Source organism: Meleagris gallopavo, chromosome 1, assembly GCF_000146605.3.
Source record: "Meleagris gallopavo isolate NT-WF06-2002-E0010 breed Aviagen turkey brand Nicholas breeding stock chromosome 1, Turkey_5.1, whole genome shotgun sequence".
NCBI lineage: Eukaryota > Metazoa > Chordata > Aves > Galliformes > Phasianidae > Meleagris > Meleagris gallopavo.
This window is the reverse complement of record NC_015011.2, coordinates 132,778,476-132,788,332: the sequence shown is the minus strand read 5'-3', so window position 1 is coordinate 132,788,332 and position 9,857 is coordinate 132,778,476. Positions and strand designations below refer to the sequence as shown.

The following is a 9,857-nucleotide window of genomic DNA, read 5'->3' as shown; positions in this document are numbered from 1 at the left end:
TGAGCTGCCCGTAGCTCCAGGGGACCCACTGATTTTTGAGGTCTCCCAAGCTGCCCCGTGGTGCAGTCCTGCAGGAAGTCTGGGGCTCCCAAACATTTTGCTGAAGAACAGGAAAGTGAGGGATGGAAATCTCTGCGAGTCGTTCAAAATTCCCTCAAAATCAAGATGTTTATAGAATCATAGAATGTCTTGGGTTGGAAGGGACCTCAAAGATCATCCATTTCCAATCCCCCTACCACGGACAGGGTTGCCATGTCTCTAGACCATCCACCAGCTCAGGCTGCCGGGGCCCCATTCAGCCTGGCCTTGAATGCCCCCAGGGATGGGCCATTTCTGGGCAGCCCGTGCTAGTGCCTCTCCGCTCTCTCAGTGATAAACGTCCCCCTGTCGTTTAATCCGTTTGTGTGTAAACGTTTGACATACCGGCATTTGCAGATGAAAAGTTCGATCAGCAAATTTCCTCCTCGTTCCTTCTATCCCAGGCACCTTCCCAGAAATGTTCCCTTTCTCCACGTCCCGGCCTCTGCCTCCCCTTTACGAGACAGAGCTGGCAGAAGCCGCTTCTTTCCCTGCTCCCGAGTAAAACCCCGATCCAACCTGAGAGGAGCAGGCGGACGGGAGGAGGATGCTGGGCGCCTGATCGCCCCGCACCTCTAGGTGGGGTAGGCGAGTTTTTTGAGACCGAAGCCCTGTCCCGTTGCCTGCAGTTCACAAAACTTCTCCGACAGAGAGCAAGCAGCTGAGGAGAAGTTCTTGGGAAGCCCTGCGAGCCTGCGAAGGCAGCGCCCGGTGACAGCTGAGGGCTTCGGGGGGCCGGAGACCCCTGGGATCCTGTTGAGGACATTCATGCCGAACTCCGTGAAGAGGGAACACGCGTGCTGGCTGTGGCCGAGCCTCGGCACCTGTGAGAATCCGTCCGAGCGCTCGCCTCGAGCCCTGTGCCTGCGGGAGGACCTCACCTTCGGGCTGCGGTGGTGGTGACCCCGTCTGTGAGGTATGCTGGCGTCGGGCGATGTGCCAGCCGTCCCCAAAGCTGGTGCGGCTGCCTGGGGACCTGCTGTGCCGCAGGTCTGTCGCTGGGACTCCGACTGGAAACTCTGTGGGTTTAGGAGTGACCGTTCTGTGAGTTTTTCTGCTCCCAGCAGTAAAGAACTGCTTTTATTTATTTGTTTGTTTGTTTGCTTATTTATTTATTTATTTTCTGTGGACACCAGAAAGTAGTTGGAGATCTTGGTAGCATCTTTGATTCAGACTGCTTTAGGTGTATTTATTACAAGGAATCTCGATGTTCTGACCTGCTCACAGATCTGAGTGAGCCTGATGAACCTTTTCACTCGAGTGGAGGTACGCATTTCTCTAGAGGATGGGGGGACTGCTAGTTTGGGTTTCTTGTTAATGTTGCAAACTGCTTTGCCTGTGCATTTTACACTGTTGCTGCACATTGGAAATTACGACCAGATAGCACAGCAGCGGCAGCATAGAGGCTGGCTGCGTGTGCATGTGAATACATGTTTGTAGCATGCCGATTTTTATTTCCCCTGCTTCCCTAGCCTTGCTGGGTGAGTGCTGAGGGACTGACGTCTGCAGAGGAAAGCTTACCCTCTTCGGGCACCGTGCCCTGTACCTGTAGTACCTGAGCAGCTTTACATGCCCACCTCAGCTGCCTCTGTGGGAGCAGATTGCTCAGCCTGGGCTAACACCCATCTCAGCAGCAGAGCCAGGTGGCCTGTGTGAGCCTTGTGTGGTTGTGGTTGCTGCTGGTACTGAGCTGGTTGTCTGCTGCCTCAGTTACAGCACTGGTGCTGTGGATTAGCAGAAAGGGTGCTTGTATGCCCGAGAGAAAGCATGTTGTCATTTTTGCAACCTGTGACATTTTAGATGTTGAATGGTGGGGCACTGGGCAGTGCTTCAGATCTATTCCCTTATCTAGTGCAGTGGTACCCAGGAACTTAGGGGTGCCACCCAAAACCTCTTTGTATGCCTCCAGCTACAAGGAAAGCTTCCACACCTGTGGCTGCTGTTTGTTGGAACAGATGAGGCCTATGGCTATTGCAGCCACTCCTCCGCAGAAGGGGAAGGAGACCATGTAGTGAATTGCTATTTTGCATGATGGATCTTGAAACGTTTGGGTCAAATGTTTGAAATGCCTGGCTTCTCTATGAAAAAGAAAAACAAAAAACAACAACAAACAACCATGGATGATGATGAATTTTAAAAGGAAATTAATTTCATTATGCAAAATGAAGTCAAAATCTGTGTCTGTGATCGCCATTACTCAGTCCTTCCTTCTCTGTCATAACTAAGATGTAAAAAATGAAAAGAAGTCTAGGCATCCTCTACTGAAGAGCAATACTAGTAAGAAACTAATTTTGAAGTGCAAAGAAAATAAACCAGTCAGATGAAGGAAATATACTATTTTCATCAGCAGCCAGTTTGGCTCCACGCCACTCACAATTTCTCCCGAGAGCCCAGCTTCACTGGAGGTATCTGACAACTGAAACTTTTACCGAAGGTTGGCCTGGCTCTTTTGGCTGCCAGGGTCCAACACTGGTATGTTACTGTTAGTAAAAATGTAGCCTGAGCCCAACAGAGAGTTCAGATGAGAATGAGACCAGAAAAAGACAGTATGTTTTTTTTTTTTTTTTTCCAAATAAAGATAGATTTTACAGAAAACTGCTGCCACAAATAGGCTTTTTTTTCCATTTATTGCACCTAAATGGAAAACGTGTGATGTTTTAATTTTTCACGTCAGACTTTGAGGTAGTCGTTTTTGAGGGATCGTACCAAATTGTATGCAGTGGAAATCACCTCACTGAAAATGTTGAGCTGAATGCAATTGTACTGTAACGGTGTTTAGCATTTCTCTGGAAATGGCTGCATGTGGAACGTGGCAGCTTTGCGCATAAGGGTGACATTTCCTGGAGGACTGGAGTATTTTGACATGTCTACAGTTTCTAATCGAATCCATTTAGCCGTACTAGATAAATGGTCCAAGTCTCAGTTTTCAAAAAATAGCAGCATAAGCTTTTGAAGATAAGATTAATATTAAGATAATGTTTTTCTCATGTTGTCATCGGTAGAGGAATTCCCCTCTAATATCCTTAGCAGAGTAGTTTCCTTTAACTGCACTAGGATGGAACTGGGTTTCAGATAATATCTATGTCGCTTCTCAGCTAAAAGGTAGATAAATCGCAACATGAGCTTCTGTCTATAGAAGGTGAACCAAGAGGTTCCAGCAAGGCCACACCCTGCATGAGTCATTTGTGAGGAGCTGGGGTAGATCTGTTTTCTTCCTCTGGGTTGATCTCCAAACCAGGTCTTTTCTGCCTTCTGGAGTTCTCCTGATACTCAAAGCCCAGTATTTTATTTTTTATGATGCCTTCAGAAGATAACAGGTGCTTCTTTTCATCTCCTGGAGCAGCAGCTGTTGGCGAGGAAAACACTTCCTTCCGAATACACAAAAACGTTCTGGCCAGTGTGTCGTTAGGACAGAAAGCCGTTTGCAAAATCAGAGAGATCTTATCATATGTATTCCAAGGTGATAAATCCTTTTTTAACAGCTGCCTAATCCTTTACAGATATTTATCTCCTTGGAAGACATATGATATATATGACTGTCCTCCTCTGTAGATATTATTGTTCTGCCTTTGTGGTCACTGTGTGAGCAAAGTGCTTGGCCATACTTTTCCCGGAAAGCTAAGAACCTGTGTTCATGCAGCAGAAAACTAGGACATCCAAGTATTATTTGGAGGCCAAGTAACTTCTTGTTCTTTTATTTGATTTATAGCTCATCCAATTCTATAAAAAACAAACTTGAGTTTCTGGGCCCATGCAGTCAATGGCAGAGCTCCCACAAGGCTGGTGTGCCCAGCTCCTGCTGGCTCTGTGGCAATGCTCAGTGATCAAATGCTGCTTCCTGAGCCGTGCTAATGTTGCATGCGTTTCTTCTGACTTGATGTATCTCAGATCTTTCTGTTTCTTCCCACCATGGAAATCAGAACAAAAGTGGAGAGCAAGTTATTTTCAAATTCATAAAGAACTCATTAGAAACAAAAGAATAACAGATAAACAAAGACTATTTTAAACATTATCTGCTATTGTCTTTTAAAGAAGTTGAAGCTTTGCCAGTGGATTTTCAAGTCTCTGTGAAGACAGTCAGGGCCACATCTTCCTGATCTGATGTTTTTGAGTGCTGGTAATCCAAAATGCTTGGTCTGAATCATCCACCATGAATGTACCAACAGGTTTCACATTACCAATTGTCCTAATGTCTGACCATCTGCACTGCAAAATAAATAGCAATGTCACTGGTGGATTTCATAGAGTTTTTGGCATTTATTCATTTTCAGTCTCAGTTCTGCAGAATTGAGCTTTTTTGGACTTAATGCCTTAAATATTGCTCTTTTCCTCTTGAGGCTGGTAAGGATTTACACAGCAGAAGAGCCTGCCAGAGTTGTGTCAGTTTTATGGTGGAAAGACTTTTTCAGGGGCTTGAAAAAGGTGTTGTTGGTGTTGTTTCTTGCTCCACAGCTCTCCTGCATTTGGTGGTATCTGAGCTGGCCCTTGCCAAATTGCTGTGCTCACAGGGTTAGGAGGTTTTCCATGGCCCAACCATCCAGGGGCTTCAGCAGCTGCTCTGATAATAAACACATGTGGTGTAAGCTGTGTTTTGGGAATGTTAGCTGGGTACGGTCCATGGCCACTGGAGATACTGTGAGAAAATGAAACAGTTTATAATGCTTAGCTTGACTATGCTTGCCGCATCCTGAAATACTGGTAGACCTGAGATCCTTTTGGTCTTGAAGGCTACGATGAACATTTTTGCAAACCTATAGCATCCAACCTTTCCCAACTGATCTTCTGTGAAATATGTGCTTCCCTGTCGAAGCCTGGTGTATAAAGATATGTGAGCTCCAGTTTCTCACTGTCATTGTCTCTGCTGCGAAAATACTGATGGATGTTTGTCCCCTGTATATCGTGTTAATGAGCCTCTAGTTCATTAGACATTACAGGCAGGACATGGTGCTGCAAAACTTGACTTAATCTAAGTCCAAGACAGATCTTTGGTACTAAGGAAACATGGAAAGATTCACTTTTTTCCCCACCTCCCCTAGAGGTTATGTTGTATACTAAATTCTGTTACATCAGTCTCTACCCTTTGTTCAGCAGTATAACAGTCTGGGGACCAAAGCAAAAACATATGGCCGAGTACCGAGAGAACTTTTAATTCTGACAGTACATCCATTTCTTCCTTCAGATGGATCACAAAAGAAAACTACTGAAGTGCCAGTTAAACAGCATACAATTATTTGCAGATTGACTATCAGGATTTTTCTTTTAATCTTAAGCAAGTACCGTTTTTAATAGTTCAAGATTCAATATTTACAATTATCCAGACCAGAATGCATTTCTATGACGTGCCCCATTTTTCTCTCCTGAATGTATACATGCTCTGCTGCTTGGAAGGAGGACTGTGGAGAGACGAATATCTGCATATTAATAGCTGATAAATTGGCTTTACACAAATTGGCTTCTGTCACTGAAAAGAAGGAGATAGACAGACCCTGTGCATCCAGATCACACATCTTGGAAGAGAAAAACAGCAGAAATATGAGGAACAGGCCAGGTGAAAGGCTATAATGGCAGACTCTGCTAAATTACCTGATGCTGGTTCATAGCCTGCTATAGTTGAGAAGTGTGAAACAGACGTCATCCTCAAACATGGGACTGAAATTTAGCATCTATAACCAAGAGGAGTTCGAAATTACCATGCTAAAGTACAATTGCTTTTCTTAGAAAAATAAAAATATGTAACAGACCTCAAAGGAACAGAGTTTAGTCAGTGCTGAGCATATTTTCATACTGTCCCTGAAGCACAGTTGCAAAAGAAAAAAATATAAATCAATCAACCAAAAAAACCCAAAAGCCCCAAGAAAAGGCTGAAGATGTGTTCTCTCTTTGTCACTTGAGATTTTGCCATTTCTTTGCTCATGGGGTAGTCGGTGACAATGGGTCCCCTGAGCTCAAAACTTTTATATTTCCATAAATAGATGGGAGCTCTGCGTGGGCTGCTGCTGCTGCTGCCTGGCCTGGGCCCCCTTTCCTTTCTCAGCCTTTTCCACCTGTGCGGTCGGCACAGCTCAGTGCTTCGCCTGCAAACCACAGGAGTTTACAGGCTGGCAAATTGTCGTGAGACAAGGTTCACGTGAAGTCTGGCAGTCTGAAATCCACAAAGCGTTCAGTTGTGCTGGCAGTGGGAGGACAGTAATTTCCAAGCAAGGGGCAGAACGCACTGCTGAGGGCAGGAACTATCTCAGCTGTCACTGCTTAATCCATCATCAAGTCTGAATGTCAGCACCCTCCAAGGGAGACAAAAGCAGAACTGAATATCCAAGCATTGTGAGGCACAGATTTATTTCATTACGTTCAAATATTGCCCCTTGATGGGCCTTGTCTCTTTAAATTTTCCATATAGAAGAAGCATATGCTAGCGTACTGCCATTTGAAGGGGTATATTTCTGTGTGCATATATAGATACAGTTGGTTTCTTTGGGACATAAAATACAAAGGAAAAAGCCATTGTTCTTTCCTGTCTCTAAATTTTCAGAAATTACTAGTTCTCACAAGCAGACCAAAACAGATAACAGATGGCACTGGCTAGCAACAAGGAAACCTAGATGCAAATCCAGTGCAGTATATGCAGAACATCTCTGATGTTGCAGGGTTGTGTTTTCTATCATGGTTTCTAACCGGTTATGAGAAATGTCCTGCACTAGCATTTTGTGGTATTTAACTGAATGTGAAAGGTGCGAATAATTCAGCTGATGACCAAATGGCAAAATTGTTAAGAAAGGAAGAAAGAAACATGCAGGGCTTGATCTGCTTCCCAGCGAAGCCAACAGGAGACTCTCCAGCACTGTCAGCAGCCCTTTAAAAGGGGCCTACGTTCCAGTATCTGGTGGACACCCAATGTCCAGATGTATGTGGGCTATGCTGCAAAAGGGAGAGCATGTTCTTGTCCATGGATGGTTCCTTGACCCAGGGAAAATGGTGCTGGTTTAACAGACAGCAGAGAGAGACATCATCCCTCAGGAAAGGCAGCAGGCCTAGCATGTCAGCCTCACAGGTCCAAGCAGCCCTGCACCTTGCCTGCCCCAAAGCTTCACAGTGACCACAGCTGGGCCAAAGTACTGGGATTTGTCCATAGCTGTAGGGCACTCAAAGCTTGTACAAAGCTGCTTTTAATTTAGCTTAAGTGGAAGTCAAACTAAACCCCTGAGCAGTATCTCTGGTGCAGGATTTTGGCATGGGGAAATGCCGGGGCACCCTGAAGAGATGCCCCAGGGACACAGCATGTGGGTGAGCCACATCCACGTGGTTGCAGCTGCATGACTGCACACATTTTCCACTTACTCCTGCCCACAGTGTCACCTCTGCCTCAGCTTTTCAATCCCAGTCTGCAGAACAAGGAAAGTCAGCATGAATCAAAGGAAACAGCCAGCTTCTTCCACCATGAGCAAATCGCTTCTTGCAGTGAACAGGTATCAAATCAGTCCCCAGTAAGAAACAGGAGAGGGCTGAGCAGCTGTGAGGCCAATGTCTCAGTCAGGTGAGACTACAGTTACATGCTTTCTTCCCACAGAAATGGGCGCTTGCCAAATCTCCAGTGTAACACAGAGCGCTTGTTTCTTGTGCTGTAGAGCCCTGAGATAGCAGGCCTTGTATGCACAGCAACAGACAGACAAATGCACTCAAAATGACAGCGGTTTCTACTATTTTTGCCTCTGCCCTCAGTGCTTGTATAGACAGATCCATGGCAGTGAAGACAGCCTTACCTTGTTGGGAGAAGGATGTGGTTAAATGCTCACTGTTGTTTTCTAGAAAACGACTGTCCTGATGGGGTGTCAGTCAAATATTGGCAGAAATCTGGGAGCGCCCATGTAGCTCACCCATTTGTTGTTGTAAGTAATGTGCCCGTCTCATACATTTGCAGATAAAACACTTTGCTGCAGTCCTTCTCCCCTACAACACTGAATTTATGCCCACAGGGAACATTAACAGTTCTCCCCATTATATAAGTTATGTATAAAATTCAGTTTTTCTTTGAAGTGCTGCTTAATACTCCTTTCGCATTCAAGTAAAGCTGTCACTGAGTTCACTGAGATTTGCCCACGCAAGGAGCAAAGGCTCTGTTCCCTTGGGAGCATGTAAGCCATTTTCTAGTAATTTGTCTGCTAAGATGATAGATCTCCTTATTATAGCTCTGAAAACAGGAACTCTACTGTCTTCTAACAGAAATGACTTTACATATTTTATGATGCAGAGCCAAAGGCACTGCTCGTGTTAGTTGGAGTTGGTGGCTGTTTGGTTGGTTTGGACATGAGAATTATCAACTTCCCCTTCCTCTTTTTTGCTTTTGTTAATGAAGGCTTTCTACCTGACTAGAATACATAGCTCTATTTTTTTCCCTTCAGGTCATGTTATCGGAAGCTTTGAGTTGGAGGTGGGGGTAAAAAAGTTCACTTACCAAGTAAGATTAAAGCAATTAAAGGCTATGGCTCATATTTAATTTACTCTTGTAGATGCAATTTTTCATGCAGTGACAGCATCAAAACCTTTTCAAGTTTTATTGCTATTTCACATTTGGCAGAAACAACAGGAAACCATCTGTAGCAAAGCAGGATTGTTGTAAGCATAATATTCAGTAATGAAAAAAAGATTAAAAGAAAACACTGTTATCTTTACGTGATAGCTTTGAAGGTGTAAGGAGCAGGATGCCTGCATTTGCCCATCTATCTACAAGTATCATAAAGAGTTCTGGATGAGGCAAGAGTCTCAACAGTTGATTATTTCAGCAAAAAGAACAAGTCCAATAGGAAATTTTAAATACGTTTTGACTTCTGGTTTCTTACTGGGATCTCTATGATATAAAGATGCACGTGCAGGGGTTTTATCTGACTGCTTATTATATATCCTGACTTATACAGCCAAACTTGTAAGCACACACACAACTTCAAACAGGCAAATACTCCCACAGAGGGCAAGTGTGCCACTATCTGTCTTTAACTACATGCTTAAAAGTCTTTTCTGGAACAGGAAAATAATATTTTGGCAATTCAGACAGTTCATATTGCCCTATGTGCCCTCAAGGTGCAGCGTGTTCTTGCTTTGTTGTGAAAAGGCTGCAGGTGAAAAATAATTCTTCCTGAAACTTTTTATTAATTGGGGTGTCAGGTCGTTAGGGTGCAGTTTCAGGGGTGCTCATGGTAGCAGCTAAATAATTCTGAAGCCCATGGTCAGTGTGTAAAGTCACAACTGTACTGTACTGTAAGTATTCTCCAATTTCTAGTCAGGCCTAACTACTTGTCAGCAAGTCTGTTCAACAAAAGAAAACTTTCTTCAGATGTGCTCTACAATTTAGCCTGGGCTCTTTTCTCAAAATATTGAAATTTTGACTGTGAATGAAGATGTGGAATTTGAAGTGAATGAGTGAATGAGAAACAAATCAACTCTTCTGTAGTTTCTCTGTCACTGACAGTATTTCAGGAATTAATTACCAGCTTCAGTTTTTAAGATAGCATTTTGCTGTGCTAAAGTCAAAATATGTCAGAGAATGGCAATATTGCCTTGTTATTAATGTCTTAAATTATAGCAAGACACCCTGTTTTCCAGTTTTCAGGGCAAGTTATGAAGGCTTTTTTTTTTTTTTTTTCAAGTGCTGAGCTGATGAGACATTAAAGGTTTCTTTTTCAAATAGTTTGGCTGTTGGGTTGCTCCCTTCACTCACACCTGCCCCTTGACTTAGAAATCGTCTCCGCCTCTGCAGCATCAAACACTGAATTTACATAGACACAAAG

At 44.0% G+C, this 9,857-nt stretch overlaps 1 protein-coding gene across 1 annotated transcript in view; it reads left to right on the top strand.

Annotated features, from left to right (window-relative positions):
• The first annotated feature begins 682 nt into the window (after positions 1 to 682).
• The window catches only part of EDAR (ectodysplasin A receptor), a 72,226-nt gene continuing 63,051 nt past the window's right edge, over positions 683 to 9,857 (top strand). The window contains exon 1 of the mRNA XM_010728280.3: positions 683 to 994. The gene's annotated coding sequence lies outside the window, so the exon portion shown is untranslated. The remainder of the gene's footprint in view (positions 995 to 9,857) is intronic.